The sequence below is a fragment of the Cyanistes caeruleus genome, chromosome 3 (assembly GCF_971803275.1).
Source record: "Cyanistes caeruleus chromosome 3, bCyaCae1.hap1.1, whole genome shotgun sequence".
In the NCBI taxonomy this organism is placed as follows: domain Eukaryota; kingdom Metazoa; phylum Chordata; class Aves; order Passeriformes; family Paridae; genus Cyanistes; species Cyanistes caeruleus.
This window is the reverse complement of record NC_141703.1, coordinates 31,048,433-31,069,290: the sequence shown is the minus strand read 5'-3', so window position 1 is coordinate 31,069,290 and position 20,858 is coordinate 31,048,433. Positions and strand designations below refer to the sequence as shown.

Genomic DNA, 20,858 nt, shown 5'->3' with positions numbered 1-20,858 from the left:
GAGCAGTCACTATGTTGTGCAAACACACACAATGACAAGGGCAGCGAGGTGCAGCCACCTGCCTATTACCAAGGATGCAGGAAGAGTTTTGTGCCTTCTGTTACCAAGGAGAGATTTGTTTGCATCAGGGGATGAATGGACACATGCTTCCTTAACCCGAGAACGGCACAGAGCAGGGGAGTGGGGGTGGAAACCAGCAGGCAGCAGAGAGGACTGGAAGAACTTGCAAAATGCTTCTGGGCAGTGTGCTGGTGTTCAGGTTTTCAGAAAAATGCTCAAAAGTCAACAGACTCATTTTTAGCAAACCCTGGTTTTGAGCAAACGCTTGAAGCTGACACTTAACCACTTACTCCAGCACTTTGCCAAGTGAGGGTTTGCATCGGAGCAATATCCCAAGATAGCGTGAAGAAATACTGGTCCTTGCTGAGCATCCAACAGCTGCCAGAGAACCCTCTGTGACACTCTACAAGCCAGGCACTGCCTTAGGGTCTCAGAAAACCTAGTTGTAGACAATCACATTAATTTCTACCTTAAAATTCACTATGTTGTTTTTATCAACATGAGGGAAAGCTGGGTTTCCTTTTAAATGCTTCCTTTGCACTGTCAGAGAAACACTGGCTTTTACCAGGAGAATTTTTGACCCAAATATATCAACTCAGGGAACCATACTATCTATTATCTACCCTTTTTCTTTTGGAATAATGTATTTTAACAGTATCTTTAGGCAGATTTTCAATCTTTCAAGACACTTCCTCAACATCTGCAACAAACCCTCCAGTATTAATACATTCATCATAGGAAAGATTTGATTTTAAAATGGTACTTAAGAGGAGAAACAAAAAAATCTAGAGTACCCTTGTTATGACTGTAACTGCTTGTCATTTCCCTGATGTAAACAGAGATGGAAGTTTTTGCTCTGGAGCCAAATTTTTTCACCCTCAAAGCTTTGTTTAAAGTCTACAATGGCCTACAAGCTTAAGAGCTGTGCAACAGAATACTGACAAAATCCAGCAGCTTTGAATTTGGCATCCACTGGGATGGGTGGTATTCATTGTGCACTTATGCTTGGATCTAGAGGCTCGGCAGCTGAGCTTTTTCATTTCCAGTTTCCCCAAGGATTTACTGAAGTCCATCATTTAATTAAATCATCCTGTGATCTGAAAACTCAGCAGGATTTTTATCCTAAAGAAGCAACCTGCATTGGTTCTCCCTTGTTAGCAAGGACAAGATTTACCACACCACTGGCAGTCACACCCTTTTCCTCTTTTTTTTTTTTCCACATTGTATGTGTGCTTGTTTTCAGAATGGAATACTAGAGGTACTTGGTTTATCAATTTATTAAGAGCTTTTATAAGCCAAATATAATGTCTGATGACAAATATTACCTGTTTATAACAGTATTTTTGCTATATTAGACTTTTCCCAGAAGAGACTTTTTTCACTTTCCTTCTTCCTTCCTAGGTCCTTTCTAGATAAGCTGTGATACAAGAAATACATGTGAGCCTATGCCACTGCAGAGAATAGAAACAGAATATAGCAGCACAAGAGGTTTCTATTCCCCTTCTTAACCCTTCCAAATGCCAGTACACTCAAAAGTATGTATCCAAAAACCAAACAACAGCAGTTTATACCTTTAATTTCTCTTTTGTATAAGAATATCTCTTTTCTAGTAGAAACATGACAAGCTAAAAATTCTGAATTTAGGGAAATTATTTCACATGAGAGGAAGAGCTGCCCTTTTCTTGGACCATCACAATATATACTAACATTTCTTCTGATATTACACAGACTTGAAGATTTGGGGGGGGGCAGGCAAAGAAGAAAATAAAGCAAGGATTCTGAGGATATAAAAAGACCCCAAATAATCAGAGATACTCTTCTAACTGAGAGAGTAACCAACCCAAAGTCATCCTAAACCCTAACCATACCAGGAGAAAAGACTGAGGCAGCCTTTTCTCATCCTCCCCCTCTCTGAGGACTCAAACCTGAAATGAAGACACCATCCAGAGGCTACACAGCCTCTTCTCCTGTCACTTGGACTGCAGAAACAGGACAGCTCCAAGTTTCAAGAGGGAACAAGCCCAGAGTGCCTGCCATGGTCCTCTGCCATCCCAGGCACACCAGCAGTGCTTTCACAACCCTGGAGACGCTCCAGCTCTCCAGCATGTGCATTAGCAAGAGCACCACCTGCACACAGCCCCAGGGTGCCATGCCTTGGCATAGCGCAGGTTCAAAAGTGTGTTGTGATCACCTGCCTCCCAAGCAAAGGTTTATCTCTGCAGCCACGGGAGACCTTGTGCTGAAAACATTGTGCAGGGTGTGGCAGAAGGAAGTATAGGGCAGCAGGCAAGTATTCACACAACTCAAGAAACGCTGCTGTTCAACACACCTCTCTGCTCAGACCTCCTCCTTCTGACAGAGATCATTGTCCCCTCCTTCCAAACTCTCAAACCACTTTAAATGCTCCCAAGCGATAATGCTTGAGCCATGCCAAAACTAAATTTTTCACAGTATGTCCAATTATAAAATCATTTCTAAAGAGCAGCCATCATCTTGAGCTTTTGTTTCCAAGATAAACCACCTGCAACAGGAGGTCTAAGAAGCATACTGAAGTGCTCCCCCTGAGCAAGCACAGCACATATGACCCCAAGTACTAGGAATGTCCACATGAGTGAGGTGCAGGTCTCTGGAAATCTGATTGGTCTGTATAAACACATCCAAAAACTCATAAAAGGACAGGAGAATTTTGTAACAACTGCAACCCCATTTCCAAAGCCATATGTTTTCCTGCTTCAGACCTCTCATTAGGTCAAAGGAATTTCATTTTTCATTTTTTATTTGGCCTCCAGTTTTTAAATCAAGTGAACAAATGTACCTGAGTGCATGCTTACATACATTCAGCCATTCTAGAAGCTTTATCCAGAGTGCCAGCAGTGGGACTGAAGGGTCATTCTACCATATATCAGCATCTCTACAGTATCTGTATATATATATACAGTATATATTCTAGCTGCGTTCTCATCATTTGTGCATTATTAAAAATACTTTACCCAGAGAAGACATTTTCTGAGAAAACTGCACTGGTTTCTGCTATCAAGTCTCATGCCAGACCAGGAAGAAAGACACCTTTTCACTTTTTGTATACAGCTTTGCCTTTTGTTTCCAAAATTGGGCAGTCAATCATCTCATTCCATTTTGTTCAAATGGTGTGTAAACAGAAAGTATTGCTTTGCAAAGTCTATGACTTCATGTGTTCTTTGCTGTTAGCACCTACTTGTTTACACTGACTGATGCCCATGCAAACATCATTTTCACCAATTTCACCATTTTCACAAATGGTTGGCTGTCTAAATGATACTTTGCTATCCATTTTCATTTGTCTCACACTGAAGCAGGTACACTTTATCCATCTTTTCTTATCTGCATTATTGGCTAATAAAAGGTTTTGTTTCCTCACTTGTGGTCAACATTTATCTCCAGCTAACGCAATGTTTGTAGCATGCTCTTATGTTAAAAGAAAATTTGCACATTGCACAACCACGCTGGTGTGGTGAGAGCCTATGAGCCACTCCTTGTGCTCAGAGCAAAGCTGGGTCACGTGTCTTTGCTGCCAGCATCCTCTGCATGGCTGCATGGGTCCTAGGTCAGCACCCATGGGTCCAGGTGAGAACACACAGCCTGAACACAAAGTCAGTGTCCTTCTCTTTTAAAACTCTGCCAGTTTGGAATCCTCTAATCCTCTTCCCACTCACTGTCAAAATTAATAGACCTGGCTGTGAGTAATTTGCCCTTTCCCTCAGAAATAACTAAGAGAAGTCAGTTGCACCAGCACACATCTCTTCCAATGCTCTTCCTTGCACCAGAGTTTGCTATCCCTCCACCCCCAACATGGGTGGAGGTAGAAGGATACCAAGCTATACCACAAGAACCAGCAAATGTAAACATAAGGTGGTGCTGGGTGTCCCTGTGATTCCTGAGAAGAGACATCAAGGGATGTCATGTAATAAAATACCTGCTAAAAGGAAGATTGGACAGGAGAGATAGGAGTTCACTGCACAGGCTTCAAGCCCAAGCCTTTGTGCAAACAGGGCAAGGCCTAACATGAATAGCAGATGAGGCTTTAGGGGCTACAACAGAGAAATATTACCAAGCCTTGAAGGGTTTTCTGGGCATTTAGTTGTTTTCATTCTTCCACCGCTGTTGGGCAGTATGTGTTTTCCTTTGCCTAACCAGCCCAAACTACCCTCTGACGCATCTGCCCGTTATTCCAAAGGCTGTGCAGATTCTCATCAGATCCTCATCAGCCCTTCTGCCACGCCTCTGCCAACAGCACATTCCTTTCTCTATTACAAGCACAGTGCATTTCCAAGAGATGGGGGAGAGGTAAAAACCTTCATTTTCTACCTCTTTTTTTCCCCCCAAGAATTAATAGTCCTTCCTTCCCTCAGCACTTTTGAGAGATGTGAGAAACACTTCATAAAATAAACTTTCCTCCCAAGCAGTTTGTGAACAGTGAGATTTTTATTTTTTAAAATAGTGCATTGATACAGAACACAGAAACAAAAGAGGTCAGAAGGCATTACTAAGACTGCCCAGCCTGATGTCTTGGATAGTGCAGGGAATAATCTGTTCCAGAAGGGTAAAGGGAACTTTCTTCCCTGATAGAGCCCAGTAACTTGATGGTATATACCTTCACAAAGGTCATATTTTGTTCACAGGAAAAGCCTTAGCTTGACTTGCATGCTTTCCTTAAACAAACAAAAAAACCCCAACAAACAAAAACCAAAGCAAAGCAAACAGAATTACAGGAAGGGGGGGTGGAGGGAGGAGCCTGCATGGGCAAAAGGATAAAGCAAACTCATGTGAAATGTCTTATTCCTATGCAGTAACCCTTTCCTTCTTGCTTTCAGTCCTTTATTTTTTGTGATTTAATAGAGGGGACAGGAGATTTATTCCACCAACATGGAAAGCATGATTATGAAGAGAACTGTTAAAGTAAAAAAGCCACATTGGCTCTCCTTTTCCCTCAGCATTCAGGAATAATAAGGGCATAGCTGTTTTACACAAAGACAGAAGACCTCCCCTAGCTAGCTGCCTACCAGACGTCCTCTGCTATATTTATGAGCACAAACAGCTCAATACACTACCAGACTTTTAGGTTTGTACCAGCCATTTTTACAGACAGAAGCACAATCTGTATTTTTAACTTATGTAATATTGAGTGTTCACATAGAGTATTTTGCTAATAATGTTCTGAAGAAGGTCATACTTTTTTTTACAATAACAGGCTGACATCACTCAGAGTCAGAGGTCAGTGAAGTATTAAAAATTCACTCAATGTGCCTCTCCTTGAAAAGCAATAGAAAATAAAATTTCATTGGTTAGAACAAAATTACATTTGATTCTACATATTGCAATTACTGTTGAATTCAGCACTGGGAACATTCCCGAAGCTATTTCACAAAAATAATTATAGCAGGTCTTTTGGTATTCAGAATGAGTAGAAATATCAACAGTGTTAAAAGGTCTCAGTGCCTTTAAATTCACGGAAATATAACAGGGCTTACATTGATCCTTCCTAGCTCTTTTGGAACCATGAATACAATAAATTGACTATTCATCTGCTTATACACACACACACACCTGCTTTCTGGTGAAGAAAGTCCCCCCTGGAAGCACAACAAGCCCAGAGCAATGGCTCACTGACACCAACTGTCCCACTAATAAAGTAATTAAGTAAGGGTGTTCTTGTACAGTGCAGAGGTTAATGAGAGTTTAAGATGCAGGAAGTGTTTAGCAATACCTGGAATGAGATCTTTGTTCAGCTTTATCTGCTATTCTGAAGGAGACTCAGTGGGCCAAGTTAACCAGACAAGGAGGCAAATTGCTAACATCTAGAGATTAATTTGGCCCAATTTTCACAGGTCCATCATGTATGGTATTACATGCATGGTATAACAGTGTCATTTCAACAGTTTTATTAAGTTTCTTTAAAAGTTAATGACAGTACTTTTAAAGTGTTGGGTTCAACTGAACACAGAATATAGTTAAATCCTAGGCCTTCTTCCAAATATTTTGCCATTAGTGCGATAAAAATTAGGCGAACTTAAGTAAGAAGGAAAGTGAGTGAAAAAAAGAAACTAAGCTGGACTTTACCAGCTTCCTTGGGAATTCCTTGTGCTGGAAATCGTCCATGTGCATGAAATCATCAATGTGCAGAATAGTTTTAATATAACACATTTAAAATAGAGATTTTTTTTAAAAAAAGCAGGTTGGAAATGCAAAGAAAACGAAATAGATATTTCTAGGAGAAGCTTGAGCCCTTCCATGCAGTGATATACCAGCCTACCAGCTGAGACTAGCCAGAACATAAGCAGGCTGATTTCCAGGACCTGCTCATGAAAGATACCCAAAGGGGCTCTCAGTCCTCAGCTCTACCTAGTTCTAGCCCAGACCACTCTGCTGAACCGGCTGCAGCCGTGTGCTAACCTGGAGTCCCCTCGGATGCAGGGATAACAAGAAGCCATGTCTCCAGCACAAGGACCAGTTCACCCTCCCGGGTCATCCTAGCACGAAGGAGCAGCAAGATGGGAGCGAGATCCAGCTGAAGCCATTGGATGGCAGCAGGACATGGTAGGGAAGGGGAGCATTGTGCCCTGCATTCCCTCTGTAGATTGCAGACTCTGGGGCCAGTTTCCTCCCCAGTATCCACACAGTCTGCCCAAGAGGTACAGCCACTGTCAGCACAGTCACAATCCTCCGAAATTTCCCCAGGCAACAGCACTCACATATTTCAGCAATAACTGCTACCTTGTAAACACATTCCACATTCCTGTTGCACTAAACCCCACAGGTCAAATGCAAAGCTGAACAGCCTCTTGTCTAACTGTCGTACAAGACTTGCTCTGAGGTAGTACATGTGGCAGGCTTTTATTTGGAAATGACCCCTCATTTAGCCTCTTTTGACCCTTCCTAAGGGTCTTCAAATGGAAATTATTTTCTCAGCCTTCAAATGGTAATTATTTTCTTGAGCCCTGATGGGAGACAGATGAGCCACCACAGGCTCCTTTATCTTTCCTCCACACTAGTAATATTCGGATCACTTCTAGAAAAAAGAGCATGAGATTTTTAACACAAGGTCATTGTAATACATGACTTCCTCAAAGGTTTCAGGTAGGAGTCCAGCTAAGATGGACTTAATAATCTAAATCATTTCCTACACGGAAAGATTGGAAGATTGCTTTCTGTCCACGCCACAATAAACATCATGGCTTTCATCTTTGTTTGGAACCTTTCTCCACAGTCTGTAAGAAAAAAACAGTCATGATTTCACCAATGTAAGAGCCATAATTATTTGTCATTTATTCCCTTTATGACATGAACTTGCAAACTTTTCATTCCTACTATCCATTCAGGACATAATTTTTCTTTATATTTGAAAGAGAGGAAATATTTTTCTGGAGCTCTTATCTCATTTACTTGCAGGTCTATGCTCCAAACCACACTGTGCTCCAAAGCAAGGATATGAGCAAATGGAAATAACTGCCACTAACTCAGATTCTTGTTTTCTCCTTCACTCCTTCCCTGCAGCAATAATCTCAGCAAATATAACCTCTGGCAAGTCATTCTGTATGTATCACCTCCAGCTGCTGTTTCAGACTTGCAGACTTTTGAAAGTCAATATCCTGAATGCAGCCTAATAGTTTTTACTGCCACCTTGTCAGAAATCCAGAGGTAAGTCTCTAGTGTGCCACCTGCACAAGACCCGTCATTCCCTTGGACTGGGAAGTAGAAAGCATATCACAGAATTGTGAGGGTTGGAAGGGACTTCTGGAGATCATCTGGCCCAAGCCCCCTGCCCCTGTCACCTGGAACAGGTGACATAGGAACATGTCCAGGTGGGTTTTTGAATGTCTCTAGAGAGAGAAACTCCACAACCTCCCTGGGCAACCTGTTCTACTGCACTATCTCAAACATAAAGAAGTTCTTCATGCTGAGGTAAAACTTCTTGTGTTTTAGTCTATAGCCTTTGCTCTCATCTTGCCACTGGCCACCACTGGAAAGAGTCTGGCACCATCCTCCCAACACTTGCCTTTGAGACGTATATATCCATTAATAAGATCCTCTCTCAGCCTTCTCTTCTCTAGACTAAATAGCCCAGATCCTGCAGCTTCTCCTCATAAGAGAGGTGAAATGCTTCTCCCAATGTTCCTCAAGCTGCAACTCTCAGAGCAGGGACCAGAGTAAGTCTGTCATGCAGAAGCGATGCTCAGCTCCAGGCCTGTCCCTTGGTCCAGCTTTGCTGGAGCCAATGGCTTAGACTGAGGTGCCCTCTCTGGCCTAGGCCCCAGCTCCCCTTGGCACCTTGTGGGGTAGTGAAACTCAGGTGGCAAAGGGAACTTGATCATGCTCCCCAGGTCTCTACTGGAAGGAGTTCCATGGACCATAGGTGGGGAGGGAACACACTGTGAGAAATATCTCTCTTTTCCCACATCACTGCTTGTCCTCAGCCTCTTCTCCTTTCTGACACGGGGACAAAAGTTCTCCCCATGCCCCTCTGATAAACGCCTTCCTTGTTAAACTCCTCGCTGCTTAAACTCTGTGAGAAATCTCTTGTGTGCACATTTGCCTCTGGCAGCATCTCCCTCTCAGCAATGAAGAGAGGAAGACATTTCAGGAGTGAATAAGTATAAATCACTTTACCAGAAAGAGACACCCCTCTGCAGAGGAGATCTCTTCCTTTCTGCCTCTTCTAAACCTAATTTTCAGGTTCCTCTATAGCCTTTGAAGCTTACTTGGCAAGTGGGATAGGATGGTGGGGACAGGGATGTAAAGCCATTTGGAGACATCCCATTTGTCCCCAGGCTCCTTTCTTTGAATATACCACAAATTCTCAAAAGCCCAGTGAGATACAGGTTATTAATTCATGACTATGACAAGATTATTATGGTTAATTTAACATGTGCAGGCACTTAAGTAACTACTGTTGGGAAATATTTGTCATTAATTCAAAAATTTCCTGCCTGTAATTTGGCAAATATAAATGCAAGTGTGCAGCAGAAATCCAGCATGACATAAAGAGCACTCATCTGCCATCACCTTTACTTGTGACTGTACAATGCTTGATCTCTGCCTGATTTACATAAGCACAACAAAATGTACTGCAGCATTCATAAATTAAATGTCTCATATGCTAGAAAGAGCTCAGATATCAGAAGAGAAACAGAGAAGCAGACAATATCCCCATGGGCAGCAAAATGGACACCACTGGGAGAGAGGCTGGTAGAGCAGTATTCCTAATGAAAACTCAAAAAGGAAAGCTGTGCAAACAAAATCTACTTGTATGGGCTTTTCTCCCACCTCCTGTGGGACCTCCTTCCTGCCGAGGCAGGTGGTGCAGAGTGAAACCATCAAAGTGCTTTCAGTCAGGAACAACTTGTCTCTCAGGCATGGCACAGACCTCCAGGGTCACCCCATCACTCCTAGGGGTGGAATTCCCTGCCTCAGACTGCTGTGTTTTGCTTGCTTTCCCAAGGAGGTAGGTGAAATTTCTGTCTATGGAGCCAGTTACAGCAACAAATCAGAGATGTGTCCAAAACAATAAGTCTCACAGCATCTTAAAAGGGTCCCAGCACTTCTTGGCCTTTGCTGATCCCTTGGGCAGGTCCAAAGTCACTGATGAGTCATTTTGCTCACAAAGGCTCTTTAACTCTGTGGTTTTGCAAGACTTATCACTACCAGATGCACCCCACCTATCAGGCCCTTCTCAATGCAGAACTCCATGGATTGCGTGGACTTTTTCAATTCTATCATGTGGTGAAAACTCCTTAGGGAAATCCTGAGGAATGTTTCGGTACATTTATATTTTTGAGCTTCATATAGGTGTTTCAGAATAAAACTTGGGAGCATACTATCAGAGGGAATTTCCTGAGCATTCAGTGCAAGCAAACACCCAATCCCTTCACAGGCTGATTAAAGTCTTATTTTGAAAACTATTCAAATTCAAATGCTATTCCAGAACTTGGTAACTGATGGTTAGAAAATCCCAGACTAAATGACCAGTATATATCTGTTTATTTTTGTGCTAACGTATATACCTTTCTTGAAGGAGCCTTTTTCTTTTGCCACAGGCATTTAGAGAAGATGTCCATCTCCCCTTTCAACCTTCATCTGCAAAGCCAAACAAGTCATGGCATCCTAATTTCCTCACAGATATAAGCTCTCTATTATCCTGACATATTACTCACTCTTCTCTGCACCTGCCCTACTCCAAGCTCACCAATTCTGGCAGCCAGATGCCCAGAACCAGACACTGGGTCACAGGCAACCTCTATAGCTAAATGACACAAAGATCACTCTTGGATTTAAGCTTCCCAGCTCCTAGTTAGGCTTGCACACATTGGCAGACAAATAGAGAGGAAGCATTCACCTGCCTCCTCTAGACTACTCTGCTGCAGAGTCCAAGTACATGTTTGATCTATTTACTATCAAGAAACACTGCTTGTGCAAGGCCAGTGTTTCAATAACCTTTCCAGACTTGGCTCTTTCCTATGTCCAACCACCCAGATGCTGATGCTGGCTGCCAATACCAGACTACAGGACCCATTCCAGCTTCTTTTCAAAACCCAAAGTGCCAGCATACGCTCCCTTGGCTGAATTTGCAAGGGCCTAGCCATCTGTGTATCTACAGAGTGTCTCTGGTGTAGGTATTATGGGAAAATATTTAGCCTTTTACATGCAGTTGGCAAATACACTAGTTCAAGCCTGAGGAAATTCTGATTCTCTTTGCTTAGGGGCCTCCTTTTTTTAAACATTTTAAAAATATTTGTGAGTCACAGGAATGGGTAGGGAATGAGATATCTAGAGAGCAGCTCCTAGCTTTGCCAGAAGAGCACTACTAAGAGGACACTACCAGGCTTTGTGAACAGAGGAAAGATCAGGAGGTACTGGGGTACTTAATCTCTCAGGTTCCATGTTATTCTCTGAGGGTGCTATTTTACTGAAAGAGCTAGATCAAAGCTACTGAAGAGGTTTCTGCTGTTAACTGTCTCCTGAAAGTTGTTGACCTAGAGACCAGAACAATTAAATGAAATGTGAAGCACCTCCTCAAACAGATATTTTTCCTAGTCTGTCCCACATCACCTAATCAGACAGTAGTATGGAGTTACACACTTGGGAGAGCTTTTTGTAATAAAGGACATCCTAAACTGCATGAAGATACCAACCTGGTATATATTTTTTCTATCTTCTTATAGGACACACACCCTGTGAGTCCTAGGAATGCATGTATGAGCTCTCCCATAAGTATGATAGAGACAAAAAGTTTAGGATACCAATTGGACATGCATACTTAAAAAGCAGCTGCTGTATCAGGTATGCAATATGAGACTCTGGGAATTGTTTTTCTGAATACTAAATGTGGAAAATATCAATTGAAGCTGCACTTAGTCTCTCTGAAGAAATCAGCTTCTGAATGCCTTAGAGTCAGCACTCAAATTAAACAGCTCCATATTAGAGATAATTAAAATATATTGCTTAAAAATAATCTGGTCTTTTATGTCCCTATTCAGAATCCACCACTACAACCTTCTGTGGAGAACCCATATAAACATGCTTACAGTGTACCTGTCCCAGAAATGTGCAGCCAGATCTTTGGCTGATGTCACTTGGCAGGCCTTTGCTCAAGTTAATTGGAGCTGTATCAATTCACATTTCTGAAGAGAGGGAATGTACTGCTTATAGACTTCTGAAAAAGGCAAGTTAAACAGCTTGTATGCACCTGGAAACATTAATTTACATGTTTTTCAAAATATGAAAACTGTATTTTCTGTGAGAAGTGGTCCTTCAGAAAACTATCATGCCAGCCCAGTACCAGCCCTAGATATGAACACACTCTGGTTTGATTCCCACCATCTCTACTGTCTATGAGTAGAGAAGAGAAGCTAAAACACAAGGAAACTATTTTTTTGTAAGCATTTTTCTTAGAATGGCACATTGCTCTAATTTTTAAATTTGACAAAGGGCTTCTACTTGTAATTTATCAAAGGGAAACAAAAAGCAGTAACAAATCCCATTGTGTTACTAACCAGAGGCAATGATTGCTGGCCTCTGCAAACAATACACAGCCAGAGGGGCTTGCTGCTTTCTGTTTTGCAAATATGCTATAAGCAGTGAGTTGCAGTGAGAGTATGACAACCAATAACTCTTGATCACTTAAAGATTTTTCATTAGCCAGTTCTACAATAAATTAACTAGAGAAGTTTAAAGGTTGTTTTCAAAAATTTAAATATAAACACACACCACAAAGAACAAGAGAAGACAGTTCATCTTTCTGCTTAACTTTTTTACTTACCATCCAATGAAACTTTAATAAGTACAAAGGCAGGTCAATAGTCCCAGAATTAAATGTTGTGCACCTGTGTAACCAAGAAACACATTTCACCTGAAGGAAACCAACCCTTAAAGTACCTCAGACACGAACTTTCTTCAGCTGCTTACCTGCATAGGTTCCTGTTTGTCAGATTCACTGCACCACAAAAGGCTATTGGTGTTTCAGAAGGGATCTGTCACCTTGCCAGACATTTAAGTGGTAGCAAAACCAGCAGAGACACTTTCAAGTTTGCGCAGAAAATTCTGAAAGTCTCAATTCAGTTCGACTTGGACAGTGTACCCTACGACTCATCAGACACCCAGCATAGGGCTGCTCTGCCTTCCCGAAGGATGAGTTATGAGCACTGCCCTGATCCTTTCCCCGAGTGATCCCTGTATCTAACGCGGAAGGAGTCGGTCAGAGGAGAAAGCACCAGTATCCCCCAGTTGCTAAGTAACAAGCAGGGAGATCCTGACCTGAATTCTTAGTGGAGGCTGATGTTACTCAGGAAGCTTAGCTGGGTCCTTCCTGGAAAAGGAGGGCCGTGCCAAAAAGTTACTTTGTAAAGGCTAGTGCATAGCACCCGGGACAAAGGGACAGCAGCTGAGCTATTTTTATGATACAAAGGTACCTGTTGTGAAAATAGGAAGCACACATACAAAAATGGAGGGAGACATTTTCTGTTCTTCATGCCAATGAAACCAGAAAGTTTTTTAACCTTAAAATAACATCTGTTCCAAATCTGGTCATTAAATAAATCAGAAGAAACCACCCACCATGTGTCCAGCCTCAACATTAACAAATGCAGTGAGAGAACATTAAGCATATGAAAATCTAAAAAATAATGGTATTCCATACACCATACTATGAAGAATAATCTAAAGCCAAACTCAACATAGAAAACTGAAAGGAAGCAAATTGAGGAAGTTTATGATGACACAAGAACTCCACAATTTCTGGCCATGTAAATATTTTAAGTTATTGCCATGCCACTGTATTAGTTACTCTATTTAGCTTGCAAATTACTCAGGATATATTTTCTAAAAGATGAAAAGTAAATGCTGAGCCAGACCTGAAGAGCTAAAGTGCCTCTGAGTCCCTTGGATGGGTATAGCAGACCCTATCATCCTGTATAGCAAAAGGAAATAATGCTTCCTCATATAACACAAATGTCAAAGACCCAATTATCTGGAAAAGATGTGTTTGCTTTCTGCTGGCTCCAAGGAACATCTTGGCAAAAATGGCATGAAAGCAGTGCTGTGCACACCACGTGTGGCAATGCTCCCACAGGCTGGAGGGGCCCATGAGGCTGAGAGGGCTGAGGGGTATCGGTGCAGAAACAAGTCCTTTCATTCCAGCCGGCTGCTTCCCCATCGCATCTGAGCACATTCTCACACGTGAGCAGCTCCCTCATTGCTCAAGTAGATTCTGCCAGTCCCAGACAGGAATATCTGTGAGGACTCCAGCTCAGCCAGGGCAGCAGCTCCTGTGTCTCTGCATGAGTTTGCAGTGGGTGTACCTACCACCCAACCACCACACAGGCAACTGCTCTCTTAAAGAAGGCTCTCAGGGACAGGAGAACTGGCCTGTCATGTCTAGAGAAGTCCAGCTATGACCTTACAAGGGAATTACTCCACAATAGCCTTCTATCTGGTAGAAACAAAGCAATGCTTTAATGGAAGGGAAAGGCACACAAGTGTCTTTGCAGGATGCCAGCCCTGCTCAGCTGTGCAATGGCACACCTAATGCTTACTCCTAATGCATGTAGTGAATCCCCAAAAAGGCTCTCCTTTCACTGTAGCCAGGTTCAGTGGCCTGATAAATCTCTGTTCAGCACAGGCTTGAGGTCAGGAAGCAGGTTCTTAGCTATGCTTGAGATCTCTCCTTCCCCATAAATTATCCAGGGAATCAGTCTATCCCTGCAGCAATTACAACTGCCCAAAACCAGGTGAGTATTATGGGGCTTCAAGTACCTTTCTGAACAGGAGCCAAAGCTCATTATATTGATAGGAAAATTATAGTTCTTTCATTCATTTCCTTTGTCATTTTACTGAAGAAACAGGAAGAAAAGCCCTATCCCACAAGCACTTAAATTTCCAGACAAAATAGTTATGGATGTTGCAGTCTGAATACAGCAGGGTTAAATTAATCCAGGTTTTAAGTAGTGCCAAAATGTAAAAAGCCCTATAGATAACCAATAGACATTTGGAGGAAAGATACTGAAAATTTAAGATATTAAATACATACTCATCTGCTGCTAAAGAAAAACTGATCACGTAACAACACTGCACAAATCAGAATTCACAGCTCTGTGCAGCACAACTGATTTTTAAACAGTGCAGATACTCTGAAACAATTTTCTGATCAAAGGCCATCTGACAGAGACCATCACCAGGAAGCAAAACAGTGCAGAGAAACTACGCATAGATGTATTTGTGTTTTAGATAGCTCTAAACTAATTTTTTTGCTATAGATTCAGCTTTTGCAAACCAAGTGAAGTGGATGGCACTTCAGTGCATCTTTTCCTACAGATTCTTCCAAATAGTCCTTATGTTCAGCCATGCAACGAGCTGCATTAAATAGCAGATATTAGGGAAAACAAAGTTTGCAAAGATAAAAGGTGTGAAAAATACAAGCTTTTTCCAGTGAGACCCTTAATAGAGGCAAAGAGAAATTAAAAGACACAAGTACAGTAGATTTGAGAAGAAATGGAGGACTGCTGAGCCCAAAAGAGAGAGGAAGAAGGAAATAATTTCAGGATTCATGTAAAATTTAGAAAAAATATGTAGATGCATCAATGCCGTTGGAAATGCTGATTCCACGGACAGCACAAAACTGGACACCTCTCCTCTCTTTTAACATTTCCTTCAGTCATGTCTTGAACAGCAAGAACAGGTAAGTAGTAACACAGATTTAAGTGGGGTAGAAAAAAATCTACTCCATGGTGTTAAAAATAACCTGTCACATCTTCCTATTGTCTATACTGGCATAACTCCACCAGCTTCATTTTATGCCAGCTTAAGACTTGGTCAAATGCAATATGAGGAAGGTAGCAGTTCCTCTTACATGTTTCACTTTTCCTGCAGGCAGGCTTCAGTAAATGGCATGTCTATTCCAGGGGAACACACATAATGAAGGATTTCATCCTCCTGATGAATACAGAAGGATGCCAAAGTGCCAAACTTGTCAAAGACACCTTGCAACAAAACACACAGTTAAAAATTTGCTTTACTTGGCTATATACTTGCAAAGCCATGTAAAACAGACAGCTCCAAATTGCCTGACTTCAACCACTGAAAGTCAAACACTGCTGTCCAAACCCCTTTGCAAAGGTGTAGTATTACAGTAATTGAGATGGTCCGTAATCTGCTCACATCTCCGCTCACATCAGTGACACAGTGCCGAGAAGTCTCCTGGTTGTTCAGCTGCAGAAGGAGCTGCGTGAAGCACTGATTCACACTGATGAATTGTAACCAAGCAACACTGCCAGCATCTCTCTAGCCCATTGTTCAGCTGAGCTAGGGAGAACAGCAGCAGAACAGCACTGAAAAAACCTGCCAAACTCCAACTTCAATTAAAGGATACCATCCCTCTAACACTAGGCATAGCAAATTCTTTAACCAAAATTTAACAGAAATACACTGTTACTTCCCTCTCAGTACAGATAATGATGTGCCTGAAGGCAGAAAATTAATTTCTTTGTGTCCAGGACCTCTTGTAACTCATCTTAACAAAAGAAAGAGTTGAAATTTACTTTACACAAAAAATGCAGGGCAATGAATTATTCATCTGAGCAGAGGGACAGAAATACTGTCTTCTTGTTAGCCTGGCTATTAGATGCTGAAGAAAATTAAGGAAAACTTTCTCAGATACAGCAGGCAATCATTAACAACACAGATGAGAAGGAAAGGAAATAGATATTTGAAAATTTTGCTCAGTGAGAGCTGGCAACTTTTTCCCATGTAAATGTCTGAAATCAACAGTTAATGCATAAAATACTGCTACTATATCATCCCTCATGTGAACCTTATTATCAACAGAGGCATTAAAAAATTAGGTTGCAATACTGAAATATTTTCATTTCATTGCAGTTAAGTGGTGGGATTATTTGTTCTGTTTAATGCAACGGGCCTGGATATCAAGAACAAAACTCACTGCAAAATTATCAGCTGTTGCCCTTTATGGAAATATGAAGATGACACAATCTGCCAATGAAACTGTTGGTTACTAGATGCTTTTGGAATGTTCAACAGTATCCCCATTTTATCAGGAAAAAAAATTTACAAAATCATGTATAAATTAAGAATATGATACAGAATTGACTTGTTTTTATAACATAAAAGACAGGCTAGCAGCTGTAGGCATTTCTCAGAGCGTGAAAACCAAAAGCACTGACCTGTAAAACAGAAATAGTAATAACATCTGCTAGACTTCTGGGCTCTGAAATCACATTGCCTGAGAGCAAGTTTCCAAAAGAAAGGCTGGGCACTTACGTAAGATACCAATTCCCTTTTCAATGGACAATGTTTCTCTTTTGAAATTTTAAGTAAGAGCCTGAGTGCAAAACCACACACATCTTTCTTCTCCAGGAATTAATAGTAGTAGAGCAAAGTAAGAAAATGCCATGGCACTGACATAAAAACAGATTTATCAATGTCTTTCAGAATTTGTGGTATCATAGAATGGTTTGGGTTGGAAGGGACTATAAAGGTGTTCCTAGTTCCAAACCCCCTGCCATGCATAGGGGCACCTTCCATTAGATGTGGCTGCTCAAAGCCCCATCCAACCTGGCCTTGAACACTTCCAGGGATGGGGCATCCACAATTTATATTAGATCACCCTCTTGGCTTACTTCCATGCTTATCTTTCTAGTCCCTCTCTACAAAGGAGGTTCCTAGGTGTGGTCTTTTCAATCCCATCATGGGGGAATCAAACCGATCTGTATTCACTATCCTATGTAGAGTATCACCAGGATCTATCACAGGCAGGAATGATGCTGCTTAGATGCTGCCTACTTCATAGTTTAGGGTCCTTCTTATAAGTCCTCAACACTACTACAGGCTTTGACACTACAGAGGACTCCTCACAGGCTCAAAGCCTGCTCTCCCATGGTGTGAGTTCCCACCAACTTCCTCTCAATATGAGCAGATATTTAAAGCAGAACTTGGTCTCATCATCTTCTTTCCCTTCATATGTTTGCCAGATGGCTTTATTTAATGTCTGTTCTCTGGATTGGCTCTTAGATCCATTTTTTTTTTTTCCTTTACATTTGCCATCTGCTGGTTCAAACAGCTGAATGATACACTTCCTTTTCAATCTCATGGCATAAATTCATTCTTGCTGTCAACTTGGCATCCAAAATAGTATGGCAGGCAGACTGGCAGATCTGAGTAAGGCCTTGCTCCACCAGCAGGAATTTTCTCCTTGAGCCATTAGCGTAGGAGCAAAGTTTTTAAGAAGCAGCAAAGTACAAAGCCACAGTGAAAGACAGGTACCAGGAAGAACTCTGAACTGTGTTGTCTCAATGATTGAAAGTGGTCTCTGGTGCAGTTATTTCTTGAAAGCAGGATTTGCAGCCCCAGCACCTAGCATTGTGTGTTCTTGTACAAAGAGAAGACGTCGAGTTGTGCAGCAGCTAAGGGCAGGGAATTGCATGTGGGGTTCCAAAAGCAACAAATGCTGTGTGGGAAAAAACTTGACTTGGAACCTTCGAATTATTTTCCAGAGTCTTCAGTAACTGTCTTGCTCTTCTCAGTGAAAATGTATGAGGATTCTTGTGAAATAACTGATGTGGATATGGGACCATGCCTGCACCCTGCAGGGTACTCAGCCTGGGCTGCACTACAGGGGCAGTGCCTGGGGCAACAGGGCTTGCAAAACTGCAACAGCTGCTGGCTGGGAAGGGTGTCAGGAGGAGGACAGGAGCAGTACAAGAGGAGGAAGAAGGGAAAGGTGCCAAAAAGCCTTGCTATTACCCCACCTAAATGCCTAACAGCAAGGTATTACTGAGTTGCCTGAATGCGCATGTCTTACCCATCTTGTTATGTTAAACTCAGAATTTTTTAGATTCTGTCTCTTGAGTGTTTGCACAGTTCCAAGTACAATAGCTTCTTGTGCTGGCTGAGTCCTTTGAATACTGAAAGAATACAATTAAATAATAAGAGCAGTAAAAAGCTTGATGCTATTCATACTTGAGAAGATCTCACATAGCTCTTGACAAATCATAGCCACAGCAACACTCTCAACAACCACATTTGCTAATCCTCTCATTGCTGTTGTGGCTTTCTTTTAAAGGTAAAGACAGAAAATATGTCATGAAAACATATTAACTGTATTTCATATCTGAATGCCACAAAAGACCAGCAGTTTATCCAAACAGCGTAAGTGAACAAAAGCTTAAGAACTCCTACTTCAATGCTTCTCTGTATACTTAAATTTGCAAATACACTTGCCTTTTTCTGTTTCCCCTGTGGTTTTGGTGGCTCAGCTGACATCCAGTAGCCTGTCTACTCTCCACTTTCTTCACACATTACATGGTCAGGTAAGTGGGAACAGTGCAAGATTTGCAGTGTCTTGATCTCTTAATGCTTAGATAAATGCTGATATTACAGAGCTGGTCCTAGTGTCCCAGAGCTTCCTATCTCAGTTATAAAGGTAATAAACCTAACCCAGTGGTTCAGTGCCCTTGGTCTCAGCAGCTCTGATCCAATGCCCACTGAAGCCTAAAGAAAGATTCCTTAATTAGGCATTTAGTGTCAAATCAAGCTCAATTAGACTTGAGTGTCACTGAAGAGTCAGATGTATAATTTCTTTTGCAAGGCAAATTCCTTTGCTGCTGAGCTGTATGGAACTGACCCACGTGCTCCAGGTCTCCATGTAATCTTGGTACTTCGAACACCACCCAATGCTCAAGGGAGGGGTGCTGAGAAACAGATTTCTTCAAATTCCCAAACTTCTTTATATGCTTCACGTTGGTGGTTCACAATCAGATTTCTGGTTGTCACCATCATGAATGGAAGGATAAAAATTCAGTGACAAGTTATGAAATGCTACATCTGCTCAAAAAGGTAGAACGACCAGCCAAAACCAACGTGTCAAAAGAAATGTGTAAAACTGCTCCAGATTTAGCCAGATCCAGCACAAGCCAGGTCTATATTTGAAATTTACACTGGTACAGATGTTAGTAGGTGTATGAATAAAGGATAGAAGACTGTTGCACCAGTTTGCATATCCATGGTAACTAAGAGAGGATCTCCTGAGAAAAGGAGCTGTGAGATTGGGAACAAAGAATTCTTTTCCCTTTTGAAGGCTAAATAGCTCACACTATCTAGTGAGATTATTTAGGCTGGAGACATGCACCTCTGGATTATAAAAGCAACAAGGAAAAGAGAGCAACATGGCATCATCAGTCCTCAAAAGGCTTGTCTAGCCTGCACTACAGTCCATGTTTCTGCATGTTCACAGATCTTGTTCCATCTAGGCTGAAGTTGATGCAAACACACCCAGTGGCCATACAAGCAACCCATTATAATATACATAATACAGTACAGTACCCAAAACATACACTGGCTGGTTGGGATGTGAAGGCTACAGAAAGAAACAATGGCCTTCTATGCAGCTCTCAGTATACAGTATTTAGGCACAAATCATAGACCCACTTAGGCTGAAAAACATCTTAGAGGCCATCAAGTCCAACCTTTAATCTAGCATTGTGAAGTACCAGTGTAGCTCATTTCACTCTATGTGTATGAGTATGTTCTGAATACATTTATGATGGTGCAACTGCATCCGCTCTAGGCTGGTTTCAACAATCTTTACTGTTTCATGACTAGTCATAAAAGTTCTATTACTATTGAAGGACAATGTCTAGAGAAAGTATAAGCAATTTCAAAAGAAATAAAAAGCCAAAAGACTCTGTGCAACACCGAGTGATACCAGTGTCCTCACACATGTGCCTATGCCATTACTCTGATGATTCAAAGGGCAACCACTTGAGTTCCCAATTGCTCAGTGTTCCCCAGACAACACTCACAGAACTGCCATCTATCTCCTATGTTTCCTTACAGCCATCACTGGAGCAGGAGGGCAGTACTACCACCAGCACTGAGCTGAGCCCATCTGGACTGGATTCTGTGTGCCTGTATGTGGAGCTGCCAGGCAGAAGTCAGAACAGAAGAAACAGGCACCATCTTCCATGCTGCTGCACATAATCTCTGAAGCAAAACAATGAAAAATTTCTACAAATACAGTTTGTTTTAATAATCTCCTTTTCTTATTCTCCTGCCTAGCCACAATTTTTAGTTTTAGGTATACAAGTCTGGCAGCTCTCTGCACATGGTCCAATTCTTCAGCTTACTTCTGGTCCAGGTTTTCCTTGGGTTTTACTAGAGGTAAGAAAGACTGCTATCAAAAAGAAAGGAGAATGGAAAGAAAACTGAGGAAAACAAAGCCTTTACATACCCAGAAAGTCGTCTGAACATTCAAACAG

The 20,858-nt window shown here is 41.7% G+C and overlaps 1 protein-coding gene across 17 annotated transcripts in view; it reads right to left on the bottom strand.

Moving 5' to 3' along the window:
* Positions 1 to 20,858, bottom strand: part of CRACDL (CRACD like) — an 85,497-nt gene that overhangs the window by 32,332 nt on the left and 32,307 nt on the right. For 5 of the 17 annotated variants that reach the window (XM_086880482.1, XM_086880481.1, XM_086880487.1 and 2 more), the window contains one exon: positions 12,353 to 12,416. The exons of 9 other annotated variants lie outside the window; for them this stretch is intronic. The gene's annotated coding sequence lies outside the window, so the exon portion shown is untranslated. Of the gene's footprint in view, positions 1 to 12,352; positions 12,417 to 12,498; positions 12,877 to 20,858 lie in introns of those variants that run through there. 3 more of the 17 variants (XM_023917569.2, XM_023917582.2, XM_023917576.2) reach the window with 3 other exon arrangements.